Raw genomic sequence first — 26,893 nt, 5'->3', positions numbered from 1 at the left:
CTATGCTTTATAATTGCAAAACATAGGTAACACTCTCAAAGCTGCAATAAAATCTATAGATTCTCCAAGTAATTTATATCTGCTTAAAAACAATGTTGCTCAACTACATTATTTTTTACTATATTTGACATCTAATCTCATAAAATTATTCTTATATTTATCAATTTCCTCTACACTATCTTCATCATCAGCTGTAGGTGCAGGAAGAAGATGGTTAAAAATGTCCCTATCTTCAGTTCATAAACATTTTTTAAGTATAGCTAAATTTCTCTGAAAGTAAATATATCCCACCATTGCTTTGATATAAGGTTCTACATCCTCTTTACATTTACACCATTCCAAAATCCAGTGCACAGTGCGAGTGCTCCCTATTGTAAATTGATGTATGGATTATTGATTCCATGATTGTCTGATTTGGTTTACTTGTCAGACCCTAGTACAGTGCACCAGGAGTGCCCAGGGCTGGTAATCCAAATGCTGCTAGTGGGCTGCAGCACTGGCTGTGCCACCCACAGAGGCAGCCTGTTAAAGGGTGTCTAAGGCTTGCCATTGCAGAACCTGTGTGCAGTCTGGTACTGCCATGTTGACTGGGCAAGTGCACCCACTTGCCAGTCCCTAAACCTTCCCTTTTCTTCATATCAGATACCCCAATGGTAGGCCCAAGGGCAGGGTGCATTGTAAGTATAAGGTAGGACATGCCCTGGTGTGTGTGGCATGTCCTAATAGTGAATTACAGACATTTTTGTTTTTCACCATTGCAAGGCTACCTGTTCCCCATAGGCCAGAATGGGCAGTTTTATTATTACATCTTAGAATCCTAACTGACTCAGGGAAATAGGTAGAAATTCGAGTTTAGTATGCCTGAACTCAGAATGATAAAATACATCTTTTAGTGAAGTTGTTTTTAACATTCTGTGTTGGAAAATACCGCTTTTAGAAAGTAGGTACTCTCTTGTCTAATCGTCCAAGCCTGCCTCTACTAGGTTGTGTATTCCTTGAGTGACAGGGGCTGGGAGATTCCAGGAGACAGGGTGAGTCAGCACAGGGCTGAATAGAAAGATCTGCATGTAGATGGGTGGGAGGAGTTGCACCTGGGACCTGAATAGGGCTGTGCCTTCCCTCCACAATGCTGGCTTCACCTCCTGTGGTGCGTCTGATGTCTCTGTCCTGCACTGTGAAAGGAAAGAAGGAGTCATGTAAACAAAGTGCTCCAGGACTGACCAGAACTGGTTTGGACTAGGCAAAGGCCTCTCTGCCTTCAGAGAACAAAGAGAAACTGTGTATAAAAAGGGGGACCCAGACCCCAGAACTTTGGATCACTTTTGGGAAACAAGAAGAACCCTTTGCTGAGGAGAGGAACCAGAGAGACTGAGAAGAGACTATCCCTAAGCTTGAGGGATTGGCCTGCAGTGGTTGCCTGACTGCCAAAGAGAGGAGAAAGGAACTTTGTGTGTACTTTATTCAACTTGTGAAGGATCTCCAAGGGCTTGAGAAAAGAGCTTGCCTCCTGCTGAAGTCTCAGGGACAACAGACTTCACCAACCAGCTCCCCAAGAGTTCTTTGGAAGTGCCTACAGTTGTGCTGGGCTTTCTGAGGGACTGGTTGTCGCAAGGAGCTGAAAGCGCAATTTACGAGCAAGAAGCATGATGCCGAACTGCCGCAATTGCTTCACAACGCAAAATCGCCTCGCATCGCCGGAGAAGAGGATCGACGTTGCATCAGATGGTGCCGCATCACCGGGAAGTGTGTCGCAGGGCCTGTCACGGCTCAGAAGAATCGTTGAGTCACCGCAGGGCCGTCGCATCATTGCTGAAGCATTTGCATCGCCGGAGAAGAGGATCGACGTCGCATCAGACGCCGCCGCATCACCGGGAAGCGTGTCGCAGTGCCTGTCGCGGCTCAGAAGAATCATTGAGTCACTGCAGGGCCGTCACATCATTGCCGAAGCATCTCGCATCGCCGGAGAAGAGGATCGACGTTGCATCAGACACCGCCGCATCACCGGGAAGCGTGTCGCAGGGCCTGTCGCGGCTCAGAAGAATCGTTGAGTCATTGCAGGGCTGCCAAAGCACCTCACATTGCCGGAGATGAGGCTCGACGTCGCATCAGAGGCCGCCCCATCACCGGGAAGTGTGTCGCAGGACCTGTCACGGCTCAGAAGAATCGTTGAGTCACCGCAGGGCCGTCGCATCATTGCCGAAGCATCTCGCATCGCCGGAGAAGAGAATCGAAGTCGCATCAGATGCCGCCGCATCACCGGGAAGCGTGTCGCAGGGCCTGTCGCGGCTCAGAAGAATCGTTGAGTCATCGCAGGGCTGCCAAAGCAACTCACATTGCCGGAGATGAGGCTCGACGTCGCATCAGAGGCCGCCCCATCACCGGGAAGTGTGTCGCAGGACCTGTCACGGCTCAGAAGAATCGTTGAGTCACCTCAGGGCCGTCGCATTATTGCCGAAGCATCTCGCATCGCCGGAGAAGAGAATCGAAGTCGCATCACTACGGAAGCACAGTAAGAAACCGACGCATCACCTCCCCTCACAGAGAAGAACCGACGCATCCCCTATGCAGCAGTAGGGACCCGACGCATCACGGTTCTTGCGTGTAAGGAACCGACGCATCACCTTCCCTGCAACACTTTCGTTGCATAGCATTACGCATCCTAAGGTACATTGAACTCAAAGTGTCGCATTTTAACATCTAAAGAGAACTAAGCTAATTCTGCCGTTTTAAGTACAGTATAGTGGATTTTTGTCGTTTGTGGTCTTCTGTTAAGTCTATATAAAAGATACCTATTTTTAATATACAACTTGTGTGGTGTCCATCTCTAGTGTTGTCACTGGATTCCTGTATGTGTTCACAAATGCTTTATACACTGCCTCTGAGATAAGCCTGCCTGCTCGTGCCAAGCTACCAAGGGGGTGAGCAGGGGTTATTTTAGGAGTGTACCCCCTTACCCTGACTAGACACAAGAGTCCCTATTTGTCAAAGGTACCTACCTCTGCCAACTAGAGACCCCCAAATTTAACACCATTCATTAAGAGGTCAATCATTCCCTATAAATGAATAATGGTGTCATTTCACCAAAACCTTAGAAACAGCAGAGATGGCATCACATGCTATCTAATTCCCTATTGTTACATTAGGCTGTTGACCATAGAGCTGTGTGTTAGCTGAATAGTACATCTTCAGTTTAGTTACTGGAGAGCTTGAGGCAGATCCTGTTTATCCGGGCTATGTCGGACATACATGTGACAGAGTCAGATTGTGTGGTAGTTGTGTCTTCTGAAAGGAAGAGGATCAGTTGTGTGTCACATGCATATGGGACGATTCTGAAGCCATCGGATAGAACAATGGTAGCGAGAATGTAGGCATTGAACACGGTGGGGCTCAGGGTCGAACCCTGTGGGATGCTGCAGATCTGTTTGGTGGCTTCTGACTGGAAGGAGGCTAGGCTGATCATTTGGGAGCATCCAGTTAGGAAGGGCCTTGGATTCCAGCCTTGTGAAGTCTCTGAATTAGGATCTGGTGGGAGACGGTGTCGACCACTGCCTAACAGTCCATTAGGATAAGGACTGCATTATCTCTTTTGACGATGATGAGACAAATGTGGTTGGCTCTGAAGCCCAATGGAGAAGGGTCGAAGCAGAGATTGGCCTTGAGGTAGAGGGCGAGATGTGAGTTGACCAGTTTTTCCAGGACTGCAAGTGGGTAAGCGCCTGTATTTATACATGGTCGGAGGGTCTGCTGAATGTTTCTTGAGGCAGGTTAGAATGGTGGCATGTTTCCTGGAATCCAGGAAGTTGGCAATGGAGAGTAAGAGGTTGAGTATAGAGGTGAGCACAGTGCAGCTGGGGTCCAATCCTCTTATGAAGATGTGATGAGGGCAAGGGTCGGAGGGTGCTATGGATGTGATGGATCGCATGGTCTTAGCAGGTCTGTGATGGAAATTTCTGACCAGCAGGACAGAGAGGGCCTTGCCTGGGTGTTGGTTGCAGTGGAGAGGAGGTCAAGAGCCTCGGGAGCTGGTTGGGCAAACTTGTTGTAGATGGAGTTGATTTTCGCTGAGAAGTGGATGGAGAGTTTGGTGCACAGGTCTTCAGAAGGGGTGATTGCCATAGAGCTTGCAGATAGGGATTTGAACTCTTTGAATTTGACAACAATATCTTTAGCAGAGTTCTGGCTGTTCTATATTCAGGAGGAGCCATGTGGCTTTGTGATGTTGGTGTTCCTGAGGGGTGATATATAGGAGTCTCTGTCAGCACAGTCACGGGTGAGCCATAAGAGCCAGTTCAGATGTTTGCACTGGCAATTTGAGAGTCAGAGGTCCTCGGGGTACCAGCTGGTGTGGGGGGGTTGAATTGTGGCCAGGTCATGTTGTCAACACAGGTGGTTATCCATTTCTTTTAAGTTAGAGATGGCATGGGTTAAGATGGTGGGCTGAGGGGGTACTTTGAGCAAGAAATGCAAATCTCAATTTGTCTTCAGGGAATTGTGGGTGCTGGCAGAGGTGGTAGTGCAATTGATGCATTCGCGGTGTATGATGGCTGTGCCACTTGAGAGCTTGTTGGTTATGTCGTGTTTGGTGATATTGTAGCTGGGGGGAATTCCAAGGTGGCTATGTCGGGACAGTCGCAGGGTTAAGCAAGGTTTCAGTAAGAAAGAGCAGGTCAGGGGAGAGGTCCTCCAAATAAACCAAAACTTACAGAGAAAGGAGGCAGAGTAAAACAACATAGGGGCATATTAACAAGGGCTTTATCTCACCTTTTTTGGCTTTAAAAGCCAAAGAAGCGGAGATAAAATTATCGCCCTATCAACAGGGTGCTAACATGCAAAATCGCACGTTAGCATCCTTTTTTACTACGCTTCCTTTTGCATCTCTAATGAGATGCGAAGTGGGCGTTCCAGAGCAAAATAATAGGAAGCGACATTTCTCCTATTATCAAGCTTCACGCTAACCCTGTTAGAGACAAAAAAAGCAGCGCTAACCACGGTTAACGCTGCGTTTTTACGTCTGCTAATTTTCAGACTTAGTCATGTAATCCAATGGGAGGTGGATTACATGGCTAAATCCACCATGGGCTATCAACAAGGATATCCCTATCCTTGTAGTTTTATCGCTGCATTACCAGCGATAACCTCCCAAAATGCCGCTATCGCTGGATTTTTTATCGCCTAGGCAGTTAGCGCTGTTAATAACGTGATAACCAGGCGATATTATCCAGCGATAGCGGGCGTTAAAAAAATTAACGCTAAGCGCCTTTGGCGTTAATTTTCCCCGTTCCTTGTTAATATGCCCCATAGAAGTTTAACAAGCTGAAAAAGCTGCAGAATGTAATGTCAAAACTGCACATTTTGAATGACAGTGTACAAATAATAAGCACAGCTGCAATTTGTCTAGCTCCCATGTGCCCAGCTAGGATTTGACTTTCCAAACTATATGTACGAGCTTTAAAAAAATTGCTTTTTTTGTCTGCAAAACTTAAAATGGAAAAAAAAATCTGCGCTACACCCTTTAATCTATTGGAATCGGTAAACAACATGGGCAAAGGCGGGTTCGTGCTGACACAGGTTGCTACAGCATAAAAGAACTATTGTTGAACTGTGTCACCTGATGCAACTGTAGTAGAAAGTACACATTTTCCCATCCAAATCCTGGCAGGAAACCTGAGATCAAACACGGTGTTACCTGTGGCTCGACCTTTTGTTATGCAGCTCATCAAATTCTCATGTGGCCTATTATGTGTCGTAGGGGCCATTGACGAATAGCAAAGTAGGCCTCCCGAAAAGAACCCGGCTGCAGGCGCTGGGCAGGGAGCTGTCAAGTCGACGGTTTGCTGGCCTCCTCGGCAGGAGTCACCTGGCTGGGCCCCTTCCTTCAGGTGCCGCCGCACCTGCGCATGCACAGCAGGCTGCACAGGAGAGCACCAGAGAACAGGAACAAAGTGCAACAAGCACGTCAGTGCACGCAAGAGTGTGAAAGGGCAGGCAGAAAGAGTGCTCTCACAGGGTGGTGGCTGGAGAGAATGTTACTTCGGCGTCAGTTACTCCATTGAGTGGGTACATGATGCAATTATCAGCAATGCCGCACAGCTGCCCTTATGTAAAATACACAAACCTGTACAGCACCACTTGTATTCTGCATAAGGGCATATGCGTCACATGTGAAGGCCGATTCGGGCGGAATCGGAAAGACGAGCAGGCAACCAAATCGGAATTCCCAGGTGTGCCTACGTTACAGCACGAATTTTATCAGGTGGCAATTGGCGTAGCGAGATGGAAACCTCACCCTAGGTGAAAGCACTCCCTGTTGGTATGTTAGCCTCTATTCCAAGATGCAGAAATCTGAGTGATGGGAAATACTGCGCTGGGGGCCAGTATTCACCGAATGGACTACTACTGCAACAATCATGACACTACTATTAATAGTGAGAAAAAAATAATGGTAATTTAAAAAAGCAGACAACAGACTGAAAACCCATGTAGGTGCTTGGTTATTGCCGATGAAGGGTACCACCGGATTTGATTGCCGCTGCATTTATCGACACTTTTCACATATCTCAAGGAATCAAGCCTTCTTTGTAAGTCAGGCTGTCAACCTTTGAAGATATGAAAGAGGGACTTTGTGGCGCTGGTATCTGTAGGTATTAATAATCAGTCAACATGAGGAAGACACCTGCCAAGCCCAGGATGGCCTACCAATATGCAGTGACTGACTAACTGACTTAAACTAGAGCACTCTTTGCATGAGCAATCAATCAACCAGGGGCTTGTAAAGCATGGCTAATCACTCAGGAGGGTCTCAAGGCACTGGGGGGCGGGGCTGCTGGTGCCTCTGGGCGTAGGATTATTCAAAGAACCAGGTCTTGAGGTCCTTCTTGAATTGAGTCAGTGATGCAGATTGCCTGAGGAGGAGGCACAGGGTGTTCCAGGTCCTGGTGGCGAGATAGGAGAATGAACTACCACCAGTTCTGATCTTGTTGCGAGTTGTGCGGAAAGGAGTTGTCTGGCGGGTATGTGGAATGCGAGTCGGTGGTTCAGGTATGCTGGTCCTTCATCGTGGAGAGCCTTTTAGGCATGTGTGAGGAGCTTGTAGGTGATTTTGTTGACTGGGAGCCAGTGGAGTTGTCAGAAGTGTCGCTTGATGTAGCTGCAGTAGGGGATGTTGAGGACCAGTCTGGCTGAGACGTTTTGGGCGTCCTGTAGTTTCTAGAGCTGTTTCAGGGTGATGCCGGCATAGAGTGTGTTGCCGTTGTCGAGTCTGCTGGTGATGAGTGTGTGGGTAACCGTCTTTCTGGATTCTGTGGGGATCCATCTGAATGCCTTTGGAAGTGGGAAGAGCGTGTGGAAGCAGGCTGAGGAAACTGCATTGATTTGACGGTTTATTGTGAGTGATGAGTCCAGTATGATGTCGAGGTTGCGCGCATGGTACGTTGGGGTGTGGGGGGCTCCCAGAGTGGGTGGCCATCACGAGTCGTCCTAGGCAGAAGGGGTGGGTTCCAGGATGAGTACTTCGGTCTTGTCCGAGTTGAGCTAGAGGCAGCTGTCTTTCATCCAGGTGGCAACAGCCTTCATTCCGCTGTGGAAGTTGGTTCTGGAAGTTGTGGGTTCGTTGGTGAGGTTGAGGATAAGCTGGGTGTGATCAGCGTATGAGACGATGTTGAGTCCGTGGCTTCTGACGATAGCTGTGATGGTGGCCATGTAGATGTTGAAGAGGGTGAGGCTCAGGAAGGAGCACTGGGGCACCCCGCAGCTGATCTCTGTCGGTTCTGAGAGGAACAAGTTAGATGGACCCGCTGATTCCAGCTGCTAAGGAAGGAGTGGATCATTTGAGAGCCTTTTCGCGGATGCTGGTCATGGTGTCTCGTGATTAGGGTGTGGTGAGAGACGGTGTCGAAGGCAGCCGATAGGTCAAGTAGGATGAGCGCTGAGGTCTCACCCCAGTGTAGGAGGGGTTGGATGTCATCGGTGGAGGTGATTAGTGCAGCCTCCATGCTGTGGTTGCTTTGGAAGACGGATTGGGAGGTGTCCAGGACGTGGCTTACTTCTAAGAAAACAGAGAGTTAGGCATTGATGGCCTTCTCGTTGACCTTGGCTGTGAAGGAGAGGAGGGAGATGGGTCTAAAGTTCTTGAGGTCCGTTGGGTCTGTGGACGGTTTCTTCAGCAGGGGCTTGATCCAGGGTGTTTCCTGTCATTGGAGAACATTGCAGTTTCGATGGAGCAGCTGATGTTGGGGTGTAGCTGGAGGGCAATGACAGCAGCTGCTCTGTAAAAGATATAGTAAGGGCAAGCATCTGACAGGGCTTCTGAGTGGATGCTCTTCATGGTCTTGAGTATATCATCTGTAGTAAGCAGAGTCCAGCAGGGCAAGGTCTGCTGGGGTGTGGCAAGGTTACGTGTGGTGGTGGCGGGCGTAATGGCAGGGTCTGGGGTGTTGAAGCTGTTGTAGATCTGTCTGATCGTGTGGTGGAAGAAGGTGCAGAGTTTGTTACAGAGGTCTTGGGAGGAAAGAACGTCTTTGGTCTCGCTGTAGGGCCTGGAGAAATCCTTGACGATGGTGAAGAGTTCTTTGTTGTTGAGTGCCTTGGTGCTGATTCTGTCTTGGAGGGCTGTTTTCTTTGTGCTTTTAAGGTGGTGGTGGTGGGCGTCGACGGCGGATTTGATGATTTCCGATGGTCCTTCTGGCGAAGATGACGGGGCAAGGTTCTCCAGTAGGGGGGTTTTCTGGTTGCTGGGGTTGTCCATGTGGAAGTTGAGGTCTCCGAGTAGGATGTAGTCGGTGGATGCAAGAGCCTGGGGTGCAATGAGGTCTATGATGGCATCAGTGAACGGCGGGCGGGATCCGGGGGGTCTGTAGACGAGGATGCTGAGGAGGGTGGTATTGGGGTTGGTCTGGAACTGGAAATGGAGGTAGTCCATGGTCATCGTTTGGTCGTTAGAGTGCGTGGTTAGTCGGAGGGTGTTCTTGTGGACCATGGCGATGCCTTCCGCTGAGCGGTCGGACGGGCCTTGCGGGTGACTTTGTAGCCGTCGGGGAAAGCAATTTTGGCGGAGGTGGCATCAAGGAGGTCCCAGATTTCTGTGGCGTGTTTGTGGAGGGATCATACGTTGAGTAGGATGCAATTGAGCCGGTCAGGTGCTCTGTTGGGCGCCTGGGTGGTGAGAGGAACTGGCTTGTTGGCGGGGTGAAGGCGCGGTTGTAGTTCCGGCTGGTGAAGGATTCATGAGTCTTCTTCGGTGATGCTAGATGGCAAGCTGCGTGGCGTCCAGGGTTGAGGGTGAGGAGGGTGCTGGCGTCATAGCGATGGAAGGTCCGAGAACCGTGGTCCCTGGCGCAGGGCCCGGTCCAGGTTTAGACGGGTGCAGACGGGCTTGCCTTCGGCCACCATTAAGAAGTGCTGCGGGGGCTGGACAGCTGGAGTGGTGTGGCTCACTGGTTATAGGCAGCAGACCCGGAAGCAGAGGACGGCCCGGGACCAGGGTTCAATTCCCGACGCGGCAGGGTCGTGGACCAGGGCCAGCGGACTCGATAATTCTCGCCTCGGTGCCTACTCTAACCAGGGATCACACTCGGCAACTCTGGGCATTAGCTTGCCTCATCTCCACAACGGCCCCCCACATTCGCCGGGGATGCCTGGTTTCACCTTGGAGATACCCAGGAGGGACCATCTCACAGGGATAGCCAGGACGGGTTCCCCAGCGGTCTACAGCGCCAGGACGCCTCAGGGCAGCAGTGCGCTTTACAAGACCCATACATTTACATTTTACATTTACAGCTGGGAGGTGGGAAAATGTGGGGAAAATGCAGGAATGGACACTGGAGGGGGTTGGAACCGCTGGGGTCACAGCGGGAGGGAAAACGGCGGGAAGTGGAAATAGGAAAGCCCAAGGTAGAGGCAGAAAAAAGAAAAAGGAAATAGAAAAGCAGTAAGAGAGCCAAAAAGGCAGAAAGAGAGACAGAAAAAAGCAGAAAGAGAGGCAGAACAAAGCAGAAAGAGAGACAGAAAAAAGCAGAAAGAAAGACAGATGGGTAGCCCTAGCAGCAGAGCAGTGACATTCTGCCACTAGACCACTAGGGATGAGGCACAGGTGATCCAGCGAGTTACCAACCTCAGGTACTCAAACACCATATACTCACCTGGGCCCATAAACACACACATTCACATAGGCTAGTAAATACCGATGGGTCAATTTTTGTAAATGCTTTATAAGATTAGTTACCTGTCATTCTTTAACTAATCTTTCACTGATCAAAAAGTTCTTTCTTCTGGTCAATGGACCTATTAGTTGGAACTAGTTGATTGTGAAATTACATAAAGTGAATTTCCTTTCTATATTTGAAATAACCACAGACTCGGGAGAAGTTTTAAATGTTTATCTAGTTAAATTCATGTGAGCCAAATTCAAAAATACAGTACGTACTCCGTTTCTCCAAGGAAGGAAAAGTCAATTAATCCAATAATCAGTCATCTATATTAACGAGATTTCACAATGACAGTACTCAGAAAGGAGAGGATAGAGAGAGCAGTACAAGGACATACTACATAGAAGTATATTTACCTAGAATGGTGTGGAAACCAACCCCTTGGCCAAGGAGCTGGAAATGTTCCCCTGGGATAGATCAGGTGACAAAGACTTCAGGACGGGTTTCAGGACAGGATTCAGGACAGTATAGATGACCTCTTCTAGATCCGGCGCCTGTGTCGCACCCCTCTCTGACACTATCTTCCTCCTCGATTCTTCCGCGATCTTCTTCTAATCAATTTCCTTATACCTAAAATTATTCTTCCGGCCTTAGTCGTCCGACTAGGGGTAAGGTACTGAGTTCATGTTCTAGTCGAAAGAATTTCCACTGAATGTGGAACGAATACTTTCACAGGATGTCCCACCACAATAGACTCACTTTGTTCAAAACTCATACAAGTAGCAACTACTGCTTTTAAACAGCCAGGTAATGCTGATGCTACAGGGTATAAGGTGGCAGAAAAGTATGCTATTGGACGTCACATCAAACCATGTCATTGGGTTAACACTGAAAGGGCACAATTTTCTCTTTCACAACAGAATAGTGCAAATTATTTTGTATAGTCTGGCATATCTAGAGCTGGAGCTTCACACAAATAATTTCGTAATTTCACAAAACCTTCCATGCTTTCATCATCCCAAACTATTGGGTCCTTTACCCGTTTCCGTGTCATCTGTATTAGTGGTTTAGCTAACAAAGAAAAACCTACAATCCATTGCCTACGATACCCTACCACACCAAGAAACATTCTGATCTCTCTCTGAGTTTGTGGTAACTGCATTTGTTTTATTATCTTTATTCTTTCAGGAATCACTTTTCTCACTCGTCTTTCTATTTGCTGTCCCAAATATTTGACACCTGTTCAACAAAATTGTAATTTCTCTGGAGACACTTTGTGTCCACTATCAGCCAAATGATTCAACAAGGCAATTGAATCAGTAACACAATCATCTTACGACTTTGATGGAATGAGCAAGTTGCCAATATATTGGACTAATACTGATTTTTTGGGCATCACTAGTGTTTCTAGACACTTTTTCAAAATTTGATTGAAAATTTAAGGACTTTCTGTATACCCTTGAGGAACTCGATTCCATACTAAAATACAGTCCTCAAACTTAAATGAAAAGAGATACTGGCTGTCTGGGTGTAAAGGAATGGAGAAGAATGCTTGGCATAAATCAATTACAGTAAACCATCCTGCATTCCATGATATTTGACACAGAATCACTGCTGGATTTGGCACTATAGGGCAACAAGGCACAACAATCTTATTGATTTTTCTTAAATATTGTACTATCCGGTACCTCCCGCTAGGTTTCTTAATGCCAATTATAGGTGAATTCCAAGGACTGCTCATTATTTCTTTTGAAATGCCTTGTTTAATCATTCGATCAATTTCTGATGCAACAACTGCTTTAACTCCAGGGCTCATTTTGTATTGCCTGGTATTTGGGTAGACTGCACCTTCTTTTACAGTCACCTTTACTGGATCTACATTTGCCATTAACCCTACTTATTTTCCGGTGAAGTCCCACACCTCTGGATTCAGTTGTTTTTAATTCATCTAGTAAATCATCTTTTGTCATTATTGAATACATTTTGTCTACCTCTGTGCCTTGTTTTCCTAACATTATTTTGTAGATACCGTCTTCATCAGGGGTCTGAATTGCAACACCATCCGGTGTGCAATAAATTGTACAGTTCATTTTGCACAATAAGTCTCTTCCTAGCAAGTTTACTGGACTAGAGTTGCACACCACAATTTTGTGCATCTCTCTGAAATTGCCAATGGCAACCTCCATGGGCTCTGTGATTGGGATTCTAATCTGTTTGTTTGAAACGCCTACTACTTGCATGGCTTCTCCTGAGAGGGGTAGGTTTGGGATGTCTGCTGTTCTCACAGTAGAATGGGTAGCACCAGTGTCCAACAAAAAGGTAACATCTTTTCCTTCTACCTTCCCATCAATATATGAACCTGACTGATCTACCGGTAAGGATGCGCCAACTACGCACTTCTCTTCCTCCCCCCTCAGGCACCGCCATTGATCATCTTTGTGAATGTAACTATCTTGCAAAAGAAATTGTGAAGTTACAGAATTTTTCTTACCATTTCCTCCAGGAAATCCGGTGTCCGCACTGTACTTTGCTCTGTTCACAAAATTTGGCATAGGGGCAGGTGGCACCTGACTCTGCTGATTAACAACCTGCTGCGGCTGACTCATTATCACCTCATTCTGCGTCTGTGGATTTAAATTTTGATTTGGGCCATTATTATTCTGAATATTTTTACACTTGTTTTTCCAATGTCCCAATTTTCCGCACCCATGACATTCTTTGCTTTCTCTCTACTCATTCGTCCTCTTGGTTTTCCTCCATGATTATCATTCTGACCCTGTCCTTTCATTTGATCATCATCCTAACTGTTTAATTTAAGCTCTTGATGTTCTGCCAATTTCACTTGTGCCCACATCACTTTTTCTTCCAACTTTTTACGTCTATTCTCAATATCGTTTCCGCAATACTTGGCATACTTTAGAATCTCATCAATAGGTTTTCCCTTCCAGCACAACATATGCAGCTGAATCATTTGGGAAATTTCTGGTCTTAAACCAGACACAAACCGATACACGAAATGACCCATATCCTTATCTCCAATGTTTTCAAATCCGCTATACTGCTTCAGTACCTGTAATAGGCGTTCATAACAAGTATGTACAGACTCATTTATTTCTTGGGTTGTTCTATCTATTTTTACCCAATCTGTTTCTTTCGGTGGGATTTTCCCTTTCAAGAAAGTGATCACCTGGTGATATTTCTTCATTACCTCCTCTGAAGGGGCTCCCGTTTTTTCATCTCTTGGGTACTCATCACTAGGCCAATCAACTGTTATTTTATATTCTGTGCATAAATCAGCAGGCACCACTATGTCAAATAGACCATTCAAATCTTTCAACAAAACCTTAGAAACCTTCACAAACCTTTCAACCTGCCTGTACCATTCAACTGGTTTTTCTCTTAACTTTGGAAAATCATTAGTAAATGACAAAATATCTTGTCGAGTCCATGGAACATATACATATCCCCCTCCTGGAACTTCTCTCATTGGGCTCAATCTCTTTGCTTTTCCCGATTCTTTCAACAAGAATTCCGATGTTGTTCGAGTTGCCTGTGCTTCCTCCTTTTTCCTCATCCACCTAGCTTTCCATTTGTCTAAGTCTCCCCACTTTTGTAAGATGGTTATTAACTCCTTAATCTTCAATTTTCTTCCAGACACATTCATATTTTCCAAGTCTTCATTAGTAAATTCTGCTCTATATGGTTTCTGTAATACTTTAGATCTCCCTATTTCAATTCCCATTTCGGAGGCAAGATCTGTCAATTTCTCATGAAATATCTTTGCATTTCTAGTGATGCTTCTACAAATGAACAGTAATTCTTCTTCACTGTAAGCATTTAGCCAATCTAATCCCAAGTTTCCAGCTATCATTTCTTCCAATTCCACTTTCAATTTGTAAATATCTAAAATCTTTAGTGGTTGGTTCGGTTTATCTATTTCCTGTGCTCATCTCTCTAATTCTTCCGGGGATACTATTGTGGCACTTTTGACTTCTGTGGATGTTACTAGTTTTGTCTCTTTTGAACAGCTAAGCGTAATTCTTTTTGGGGTTTCATTTATCTGTCCTCTTATTGGCAAATCCATTAATGAAATTACTGAATCGCATTCACTGGCTTGATCATCAATTATTATATTTTCATTTTTAGGTTAGATTATGGGAGTTGTCATAAATGGTGGTTTGGGACAATTCACTTTATCCCCATACAATCTCCCTATAGTCACTGGTATAGTCAATGCTTCAGGGTGTGTATTCAATTGGGTTATTTTCTGTATCAGTTCTTCTCTAGTTTTATTTATTGCTTCGCTTTCCTTTTCCTGGAGTATCCTTCCATTTATTGGATCATGTATAAGCTGTGAACCAAAAGTGTTCCCAAGGCTGGGGCACTTGGAGTAGTTCTACTAGGTCCTTCCTGATATGGTGGAGGATTTTTCCTTAGGGTGTCCTCCATAAACTCATCTTCTGATTCCCCACATGCTTGTTTTCCCTGTACACTTGCCCCCCGACTGTTCCTCAGCCATTAATACAGGACACAGTCCTTCCGTAATCATTGCTTGTCTCCATTGTTTCATCTGACTTTCTCGTAATTCGTGCATCTGTTTAGGGAAAAATCCTCTATAACTTCTACTACTTCTGGATCTGTCGCGCTCAAATGACTCAGTTTCCCATTCTTCTAATGTCTCATACTGTGTTAATCTAGGTCTGGGCTCTAATTCATTCATTCGCATTCTCAAGCTAACATTCCCTCACTTTTGGTGTATTCTATCCAAGGGGCATATTATCAAGAAACGGCGTTAAAATTATCGCCGCTTTAGCGGCAGAAAACTGCCGCTAAAGCGGCGATAATGGGCTTGATAATATGCCCTTGAGAATTCCCATAGAAGCCCATGTTCTGGTGTCAACATGGGCTTCTATGGGAATTCTCTGCAGCATATTATAAACCCATTATCGCCGCTTTAGCGGCAGTTTTCTGCCGCTAAAGCGGTGATAATTTTAACGCAGTGCTTGATAATATGCTCCCAAGTTTCTAACCACACACAGGTATGGTAGCCTCTCTCCATCATCATAAATGAGGCAGGTGTCTTCGGTGTGGGATAAGAATTCCCTCTCTAGTCTTAATGGGTTTATCTTTCTTGAAGTCATTTTTAATTTTCTGTATAAACAAACTTTTTCTCTTTTCTCCGTACATTTTAGGTGAGGATCTTTTTATATATTCGTCTGCTACAAATCCTAAATACCTTCTGTCTGGGCGATTCCCTATTAATGTCGGATCGTATTTCCACATACAATCTCCACTGTCCAATACTATTACAGCTTCTATTTTTGACAACCAATTAGATTCTTGCTCACAATTGGTTTCACCAATCCTAGTGCGGCTTCTATTCTTTCATCCAATCAAGCTCGGGCTCACGCAATTCGTTTAGCCAATACTAGCGCGCCCTTTTTGTGACGTCAGTATCACTCCTTACTACTGACCCCTCCTTTACAAATTTGCGTTAGTCACACATCAGCTGTTTCAACCAATCCCAGCATGGCCCTCTGTGACGTCAGTGCAACTACGGCAACTGACCCTCCCTTCACAAGGTAACACAAAAACTTATTTTCTTACAACTTTGCATCATATTTTCATACGTAAAAACATTTGCTACTCTGTTCTACTAAATCAGAAGAATAGTTTATTTTTGTTGCTGCAAGTAAGACCTTCCGCTTACTTTTCATATACTGCGAGTAAAACCTTCCGCTTACCCTTCACTCAAGCTCACATGAACCTGTTACTCCTTCGGTGTTACCCTTTCTAGGTGATATAAGACCAAAGTTTCACCAGCAAACTCTTTTGCTATCAATCACTCTCACTTTTATACAGAAATAGTCCCTAATTTAACACTGCCAGCCCTGCATAGCTTCTCAGTGCTATTCCAACAGATGAATAACCTCACTGCAGTGTGGCTTCCATTTACCACCTGCTATTCACTTCTCGGGAATTTCCAGACAACATAAAACAAAATACATACGGGTTTGTTAAAACATACGTCAATAATCAATTTATCACTACTTATCACCAAACTAGTCAATAATAACCATAACTCTGCTACCAGAAAACTGATCCAGTGAGTTACCAACCTCAGGTACTCAAACACCGTATACTCACCTGGGCCCATAAACACACACGTTCACATAGGCTAGTAAATACCGCGGGGTCAATTTTTGTAAATGCTTTAGAGGTTAGTTACCTGTCATTCTTTAACTAATCTTTCACTGATCAAAAAGTTCTTTCCTCTGGTCAATGGGCCTATTAGTTGGAACTAGTTGATGGTGAAATGACAAAGTGAATTTCCTCTCTCTATTTGAAATAACTACAGACTAGGGAGAAGTTTTAAATGTTTATCTAGTTAAATTCATGTGAGCCAAATTCAAAAATACAGTACGAACTCCCGAAGGAAAAGTTAATTAATCCAATAATCAGTCATCTATATTAACGAGATTTCACAATGACAGTACTCAGAAAGGAGAGGATAGAGAGAGCAGTACAAGGACATACTACATAGAAGTATATTTACCTAGAATGGTGTGGAAACTAACCCCTTGGCCAAGGAGCTGGAAAGGGTCCCCTGGGATAGATCAGGTGACAAAGGCTTCAGGATGGGTTTCAGGACAGGATTCAGGACAGGATAGATGACCTCTTCTAGATCCAACACCTGCGTCTCACCCCTCTCTGGCACTATCTTCCTCCTCGATTCTTCCGCGATCTTCTTCTAACCGATTTCCTTATACCCTCCTCGATTCCTCCGCGATCTTCTTCTAATTATTTGGCTTAAAATTCTAAGTCGGCAAATTGATTCTTCTTCAGCATTCGCTCAGCTCTCGGACAGCATCCCGATCTTTCAGCATTCTGGTCTTGCTGCGATCTCTGTTCTAACTAAACTATCTCAATTATACCTTTCTAATGGCATGTACCACCCATTAATGTTTCAGCTTCATGAAACTCCTAATTCTGATTGGACAGGCAAGGGGGGATGATCATCACACCATGCTAAGTTTTAATAATTTTCTTTGGTTGTTTGTTTAATGTTCCCGCCCCTTAATTTTTATTCACAGAGTTTTATTTCCCACCTGTATTCGCATCTTTATCAAATTATACATATGACATTCATTTCTATTCAACATTCAGGATGCCCAGCAGGTTACCAGGACATGTTACAAAGATGGCCTTGGATGATATTCAAGAACGACAACATGGCTTCTTGCCTTGTTATTACTGCGCCTGCGTGAAAGTCGCGTGTAGTATGGACTTCTGTCTCACTCGGAGGCCCAAATACGACTGGTAGAGATGTCAGAAATAAACATATTAAATTCAAAATAAAATATTTTCACTGTATACCACCTATCTCTACTCTAATCCCTTTTACTTAGAATAGCTCTCCCCGCAATAGCATTTAGTAAATAGCTTGTTTAAGTTTCGGCAAGGCAGCTGCTTAGCATGTGAGCTCTCAAGCGGCCATTTTAGATGCAATTGCGCAGGTGCAGAGAATTTCCTCCAAGCAAAAGTCCATCATCCTGCATAGATGCAGTTGACACATGCGCAGTACAGAATCCCGCGTTAGCAGCCATTTTAAGTCTCACTCGGGTTACTTGTTAGTAAAACACGTAAGCAAGCTTCATCTTGCTAAAATATGTACTGTGGTGCATATTAATTTACACAATACTCTATTAATACAGTGTTACGAGTTACATGAGAGGATTGCATCCGAGCAAGTCTCTCTTATACAAGTCCTTGCTCCATCACAGGCAGGAGCCTCCAGATGGAAGAGGGCATCAAACTCCTGCCCTCTGGGTCAGCAGCAGCAACGGGGACAGCAGCAGCTATCAGACTTAACTTCGCTGTGAAAAGGGGCAAGCCCACTAAAAGGATAAAACACCCTGTTAAAGACTATACCTATAACCTCACACATGGTATAAATTAAAAAGATAGATGGATTTGATGTGGTTTTTAATGTAATGGTCCTATTTTTAACTGTGAGTTTCAATTAACTGAACAATAAATGTATTACTTACTTACTTACTTACTGAAAGGATAATGGTCTCATGATGCAGTGCTGTTATTCTCTTATTGTCACAGGGAGCGGCACAGCCTCTGGCTTCAGTGCCAACGGGTGGGGACAGCCTGTTGCTCTGACTCAAAGATAACCTTCTCTTTAAGTATAGAGAAGAGGGACAAAGGAGGGGAAGAGCTCTTGCGAGGAAACACAGAAGTCTTGCATCTAACAATTGAAAGGAAGTAGAAGTTGTGACGTCGACTGCCCAAATCAAATGCCTCAGATTTTGGAAAAGTTACTATGTAGTAAAAGAGGCACGTAGTTCATTTGAATGAAGGTTTAGTATTGTACATTTTTCTCATGGGACTTTTCCATGTATATGTTTATATACCTGTTTTGCTTGACCTATATTCACTTTGAAGAAGCAGAGGAAACCTGCTCTCCCTAGTACTGTGCTGACTAAGTACTGGGGACACCAGCTTCTCGTGTACTCCGAATGGCAATGGAGTATCATACCAGCTGCTGGGGCCCAGTCTGCCTCTTGTTGGAGTCCCAAGTGGGGCTGAAGGAAGACAGACAATCCATAGACACACAGTTGGTGCTCCTTGTAACTGGGATACTGCTTGCTTCTGAACCTGAAGTGTGAAACCTTTCCTCCAAGAAAGCAACTTCAGAACTGCAGTTCAAGCTCTTGTACTCTTGCATCTGGACAATGGAAAGACCCAACTTCATGGGCTTCCTAATTTCACACTCGCCCCCGTAAGGCTGTCTACATGCGATACATAGCAAGCCTCCTCAAGGGCCTGAAAAACAATGACCACCACAAGATGGAATGAGACTAGCTCCCATTTTCAAAACTAGTAGAACACCTACAAAGCTATCTTAACCAATACCCTTTCCTAACCTGCTGACAAGCTTACCACTGCTGATGGCTATTACACACCCACAGCCAGGACTCCATAAGACTGGACTGGAGGTGAAGCAGTACAAAAAAGAAAAAACAACAACAGGCCCTCTCCATTTACACACCCATGACCAGGAACAACAAACCTATATCCAGTGGACTGCCTCAACCCTGCTGCAATTTCTGAAAGAGCTGACGGCACACCTATTTAAAGAACAGTACATCACGATAAAGTTAGAGTCCGCCTCCTCTCCCAGCACCTAGCTCCCGCTCCAGTCATTGATCGAGTGTATTCTTTGCCTTTGACCTGGGGCAGCGTTTTGCTCCCTTTTAGCTAGGTTTGTGCAATAAAAATCCAAATATATACATATCTGCATAACATAACACACCTAATCACATCAAACCACACCTCTAACTTATGGCATACAAAGCACGCCTTACCATTACACTTAACACCATGCAAAATCACATCATATTGTGCCATTCCTCAGCCCACTACACCATATCTCTCAGTATTAAACCACACCACACTTCACATGACCGTAAAAAACAGTAGCACATCTCACGTAGCCCCCTTACTTCTATATATACTATAGAGTTTTCACTAATACACAGTTGCTTCTCCACGCAGACACGCTTATCAACAAGTTATGGGCTGCTCATTTTTTGAGCACCTTAGAATTAACCAGTGGACATTGACAGACTACTGTAACATTTAGTACCAAGAGGAAGTAGCATCTTAACCCCAAAATGCTGATTCCAGATTTCAGTTAAGGCTTTCGGACTAAAAGAATGACCAAGACACTTTCCATAGGTAGGTATATTCTTTCTTGTGGGCTCCAGTGTGTGGCATTGAAGATAGTGGAGTTCACTGTGTTTGGTCGTCTAGCGTGGTCTAACCTGGTCAACTAGAGGGTGGAAGAAAAGTTGAAACTACCAAGATTAAGTTCCAGGCCATAATCTGTCGGACTATCCCAACCACCCACAGCCATGGTTGATCATTCCTTGGTCTTACAGACTATTATCAGAACTTTGTGGAAAGCAACAGTTCAGTTGTTGCTGTTAACTGCACTATCCTCAGGGGTTCAGCCCAAGAAAGTGAACTAGAGTGCGGACGGTCAGCAGGCCTTCAATCAGTGGGAAAAACATTTTATGAGACACTACTTTTACAGACATCAGACTTCTGTTAGCCCTTCAATATCGAAACTGACATCTTAAACTATGGCTTTGAGATTCTCTCCCAGCTCAGTGGCTTTCATTAGCCAGCTGTTGCTTGTCAGGCAGCAGAACCCAGCAGCAATTGAAATGGAAAGCCTTGTGATCATGTGGGAGTTGAGAAGGCTCCATTCCTGCTTGTTTGGAATGCCCCTTATCCTCCAGGCTGTTTTGAAGCCCATCAAATCGTACATTACTTTGAAAGGGGAAGGGATTATCCGAAATTGCTGAGGTGGGTCATATCTTTGCAGGGATTGGATGTCACTGCTGACAATGTGACTATATTTCCAAGAACGTTTAACCAATTGGATGAAAGAAATACTCGCTGGCAAGTAGCTCTTCAATTCAGTCTTTTTCGTACTGTTAGGACAAAAGTCTTTTCCACACTATGCAGCTGCTCTTCTTTGTGTTAGGGTCTGTTCAGAGGAATCCATATAGTTTCCAGCCAGAGTAGCCCTAAGGAATGTGTGCCTAGGCCTTTGCATGTAGGCCATCAGGAGAGAAAGTCTTCCCAGACTCTTCTCCACAAACTCTGCCCCAAACTGGTTGACTAGACATTTAATATTGTAAGGCACACTGGACCCACTTATAAGGCATCTACCCAACTGCATTTGGAATATAGGATGAGGTTTCCCTGCCCTCCATCTCTCTGTAAATTTTTTGGTCTTGGACCGGCATGGATCCCATGCTGTTGGGGATTCCACAGTGGTGGACCACCAGTGGTGCAAAACACTGCAGCTGACACTCCATACGCTGCTTGCACGAGTCCCATCCTTCTGCAACCACATTGGTTGTCTATTAAAGAACGGATCCTCTATTAGTTCCTGTATAATCTACAGAAAGGCATTGTCTGGTGACTGGTTGCTTGCAGGTTTAGAAGATGCTGCCATATCAGGACCTTTCACTCTCCATTAGTTACTCATGGTCCCCACATTTCATAAGCAGAGAAGTGATGGTCACAGTTTCTCTGTTTGTGGTACAAAAGTTTGGAATTATTTGCCTCCCTCTCTACGCCTGGAAGATGCCCTATCGCTGTATAGACATCTCCTAAAAACATGGCTTTTGTTTCATATTTGTTCTCCCTAAGAGGTCCTGATGTTTGTTCCTTCTAGCCTGTTTTGATGCTCTTCTTCTTTATAGTCGTGAGGCCACTGGTGATCGCGTGATCTATAATACTTATAGCATAACATAAAAGTGTGGAACTGAAGGCGAAGCAGTTCATCCTGACATACGCCTGGCTAGCAAGATCCAGTGACGCCTGGCTAGCAAGATCCAGTGGCTTGAAGCGCACTCTATCAATCACCAGATGCAGGTTAATCGAGAAGCAATCTCCACTACTGAAGATGCTTTCAAACATCTGCTGAAGCCCTTGAATCTCTCAGCAGAGACAGGAGTGACCTCCCGAGAGACTGTCTGCTACATGTGCAGGTTAGACTGCCTGCTCTTCCCTGCACCAATCTTTAAGGCTTTGTTTCTTCAACCTGGCCCTGCTGTGTGCTGCAGTCTAGCGTCCCTTTGGCTAACCAGCCAGCCTGGCAGAGACCCGTGTGGTCTGTTGTGATACTTGCCTGCCTTGAGCTTACAGACCCTTTGTTTACCCCTCTTTTTAAACCAAATAGTCGGCTTGACGCGCTGGTTTCTGTATTCACCCTTTCCAGAACTTTGAAGCACAAACCAAGAAAGATTGGTGCATTTCTTTTTCAACAGGGGGGGGGGGGTACCAAGGAGGAGTGAATTTGAACTCGGAGTTCACAGCCAGATAGTGGGAATGATCAGAGTGTATACAATAATGCAATAAGTACGCAAGTTTATAAGTTGATCTGCCTTCCATGGGGAGGCAGCTAAGAGAGTGCAGAACATTGGTAATATGGTCATATCGGCCAATGCATGAGGTTAAATGTCCTACTACATCCAAAGACGCTGTAAGTGGGACAAGGTGCACTTTTTGAGTACCATAGAGTATGGCCCTCTTGTAATAAAGCCTGTGAAGTGTTAGGGCTTGGTTTGCATCCGTGAGGGAGAGTTATCCCCCGGATACGTCTCAGCTGGCGATTGGTGCAAGTCCATTGTGTTATGGAAACAAACTTGTGAAAGCATATATGGCCAGTAAACAGTAACATACTGGAATATATTGCCACAAATGTACACATGAAAGTGATTCTTTACAGGTCATGGTGAAAATCACCATAAAAATGATACATAACCACACCGGAAAATCATTTACAAGGAGTTGTGTTTGGAAGGTAAACACTTTTACTTTTAGAACAAGGCCAGAGGAAAGTAATAAGAACTTCTCTAGTGATCTGCTACAAAAGGGATGTGTTGGGCTTTTGGAAAAAGCCATGTATTTTGCATGACATCCTTCTCCTAAAATGAATGGTTTTGGCAGCTACGAGTTTGAATTCCAAGTGCCGTGAGATGTCACCTCTCTCTGGCTATTTCTTCCTCTAGATGTTTAATGGGTGAATTGAGAAGCCATCCCTTAGCTGCACTCTCGTTTTTAAAGCCAGACATAAAGTGGCCAGAATCTGTTGGGAATGGTGTTCCCACACTATTTTTATTTTATCAAAACCGCTCCAGTACTTTTTGTTAAAAAACAAACATTTATTAGTTGCCTCAGACTGAAAGGGAAAGAGGGGACTCTCCTGTACTCTGAAGGGTGAGTAGGAACAGTCAGCTGAAGAAGAAACACACCTTCTCTCCAGGGTGCCTATCCCCTGACAGAAATGTGAAGGTGCCCAGGGCCGGAGAGGGGAACTGAAAGCAGCCCAGCAAAAATGTACACACCAGCCCCTCTTCTAGCTCAATCTGTCTCTTCCCATTCATCCATGTCCTTCTCTCCTCTTTCTCTTCTCACTCTCTGATCGCTTGCTCTCTCTCTTTTCTCGTCCCCTCTCTCTTCCTTGAAGTCCCTGTGCCTACTGCACTTAATCTCGGGGAGCTGGGGAAAGTGACAGAGGCACCAGCAGTGGCCCTGGGATTTCCAAACTGGCCTCCAATGACTCTAGCCCACTGAGAAAAATTCTGAGTAATATAAGGCCCATCCAGCTCTGAATGTGTCCAATTTGTAGGGGGGTTGGGCTGTAATTTTTTAGACAGCGACACCAATATTAAAGGAACTGATCAATGGCAAGAAAGATGAGGGATCTGGCCTCGGACAACTGGCCCCAACGGAGGTGACTCCAACGACAGCCATAATGGGTGACCATAAAGAGGCGCGCACTCAAATCAGCTTTGGCTCCCAGGTAGGAAAACCGCAGTGTAAAGCGTTCTCTAAAGAAGTTCTCATTGACGAAAGTCCAACTGGTTCCATAAGATATATGTCTTTGACACTGTCACAGCTATTCCTGCAGATAGGGGTCCCATTGGAAAAAAACCTGTGTGTGGAACAGGAAGTGTTCCCAATCTTCAAATCTCACTGTAGCAGGGAATAAGTGTCGGTGAGTCATGTGCCCCGCAGTTACAGCTGAAGAAGAAGAAAACAAATCGAGAGGGATGAAAAGATCTAATCGCAGAATCTCAAATAGGGGATGGAGAAAACTGCGATTTTGAGAAGGAGCAGACATCTCACAAAGGCCAGAAGGGCCAAAGCAAAATCTTGAATTAGCCCTGTTGGCAGTGGGCCCTGTATGCGGATCCTTAAGCCTGTTGAATGAGAGGATCATAGAGGTGACAGGGGTAGAGGCTTCTTCTGACCAGCCACCTCCCATCTTTTCTTTTCTGACACCAGTGACTATCCCATTTGTGGACTCAAGAACGAAGAAGGGTCCCCCGGAATCACCTAAGCCAAAAGATGAAAGTTCTGTGTGGTGTAATATGGATACTGAAGGACTGGGTTATTCTACGACCCAGCGGTGCCAGGGAACAACACCTGAAACCTTCGTGGGTTACCTGTTCTGGCGTACCAAACACAGAGACACGGGACACTTCCAGCGACGTCAGAGATCAGCGTTTATTTACTGCAGGGATACAGAGGTCACAAGAAGTACACAACGTGTAGGTTCTCGGAGACTGCTTCGAGTTGCAAAAGTGGATCGCTCCTTTTATACACGTTTTTCCCATAGAACAGTATGGTGAACAAAGATTACAACTCAGTTCCCACAATAAACTTCAAAAGAATCGCGTTCATGTTTCAGGAGGCCGGAACATAATTACAACAGTATTGCCAGTTCCCAACTGTAAAAACATATCTTCTCTGCAATAAAACACATTCCATCCTGACCGTAAACACATTAGGAGAAGGGACAAAAACAGATGCAAAGAAAGGACAAGGATGCACAACAGATTAGAGAAGAGTGTTAGGAGTAATAAAGGGAACTTGATAACGGGATCAGAGACCCCGTGTCTAATGTATGCATGACTGAAACAATAGACCGGCACGGCAAGATGAGCCTTGAGCGGGGCCATCTGCCTTCGTTGTGTCATTTCCCTCGTCATAAAAGTCATACTCAAAGGAACACGTGTCCCTCGTGTAAGCTTGGGAGTCCCAGGGTCACGAAGCGGACAAAGTCCGTTCGCTGGCTACTTGAGGGCAAGAAACAAAATGGATGCCGTATCTAAAATGGAACCCGAGGGTTCAGATGAACAAACCCAAAAATAAGACGAACCATACGTGGTTGCGTAGCGAAACTGCGTACACCCACTATACTCGTCATTTGCGGTTCGTAGGTACCCAACTCATCCATATTCGTCACCACTCAAAAGTGTCGTTCCGTCCCACACGGAACCTCAGACGCTCCTTTTGCCCTCATGTAGGCAAGCATTAGTCAAGATCGGAATCTATTTCAATATTCATCAGATCGTTCAGTTGCTGCTGGAACATCATTCTATTCATCAACGTCTCCTTGGTAACAGATGGCCGTCTTATACACGTTGTAGCACATAGGCCACATAAGGCAGGACCACACTGTACACAAAGACAACACGTGAACAGAAACGTTACAACAACCCCTACGATCATCAGAATCTTCCAACCCCAAGTTGACATCAGGCCCCAAAACCATCCTAGAAGCGTCCAATTACCTTCGTCCACGTGTATGGACTCGGAAATCTTGTGCAACTTCGAGATGGCTTGGTAGACAGTTGGAGCATTGTCAGGAATAAAAATGCAACAACTCGAATGGATAACTTTACACACACCACCTCTATCTGCGAGAACAACATCTAGAACCATACGGTTCTGCAACGTCATGAGTCTATCCGCCCGAAGTTCAGCTGTTAAATTACCAAGGGCACTTGCAGTAATATTAGCAGTCGACTCAACTACACGTGTCAACTGTCTTAGGTTCCTACTATTAACCATAGGTCCCCAAAACGGCAAGAAACCCTTAAAGAAGTCTCCTGCTTCTTGACCGGCAGTATTCTCTTTGCTAATAACGCCTCTCACAACTCTAGTTTTGTGATAATCTGAGGCGACGGTGAAAGTCGGTGGTAAAAGATTCGCAATATAACAGGTACCCGAGAAATCACGGGGTAACCATGTATATGCGCGTTCATAACATACAAAATAAGTGCCCTTAGCAGTCAGAAAAACAGGGGAGGAGAGCATCGGCAGAACATACGTGTCAGTGCAAGCACTGTTCCCAAGTTGTGCTCTCGGATTTCGACCCAAACCTTTCAAGCAGAAATTACCGAGGTGTGGTACAATCCATATTGGGGACGAGCTCTTAAGCTGTCTATCACCCACTGACGTACTATACTCAGCCTCGCTCAGATCCTTATAAGCCTGTACCTCTTCATTTGGGATAAGCGATGCATCAAAAACATCTCTATCCAAATCCGCTATCGCTATCGCCAAAGGTTTGTGATACGGCCCAGGACCAAAATTGGCAGAACGTGGCTCTCGACTGGGGTAGGAATCTAGTGCACTACGGAACATAGTTTGGAATGCTCGAGCCGAACCCTGGGAGCTGTAAGGAAGGACCAAATATGGAATACCCCTATCCATGGTATGTGGCATTAACCCACACACCCAACAATTGGTAGTATTCATCACCAACTGATGCTGATGTAGAAGTTGAACGAAGGAGTTATTCATAAATTCCGCACGCCTAACCTGTTAGAAATTTCTCTTATGCTGTTGATCAGCTTCAATTTGATCCCAACCTGTTTTTGCGCTAAACAGGTTGCCACAATTAAACGTTAGCCTAAAACAAGCCACGTGGGCTTTAAGCTTTTGTCTGTACAGGGAGGCGTGCCTCAAGCCAAAAGGTTTTCAGAATATAATAGACTTCATCTCAGCAAACCAAGCTCAACCTTATATTACTTGGAATTTGTCTCACGGGTTGAGATGCTTCTTTTTTTGTTGAGGCTGAGAATGCTCCCGCTTAATCCCCTCCTGGTCAAATGGTATGGAATCTGAGCTGAATGTAATTTATGTCGAAATGGGTTCCAAGATCTGAATCACGTCCCCTTTATCTGACCAGCACTTTTACTACACTGTAGAAAATGGCTGAGGCCCATATGTCTGCAGTTATCAATTCTCTCTGCCTCAGATGTCCTACTGTTCCTTTATGTACCCCTCATGAAATGTTCCGTTACAGAATTCTTAATTTTATTGAGTGTTTTTTAAATCTTGATTGATCTTATTGCACTCATAGT

This window comes from Triturus cristatus, chromosome 2_2 (assembly GCF_964204655.1).
Source record: "Triturus cristatus chromosome 2_2, aTriCri1.1, whole genome shotgun sequence".
Classification (NCBI taxonomy): domain Eukaryota; kingdom Metazoa; phylum Chordata; class Amphibia; order Caudata; family Salamandridae; genus Triturus; species Triturus cristatus.
This window is presented reverse-complemented; position numbering follows the sequence as displayed.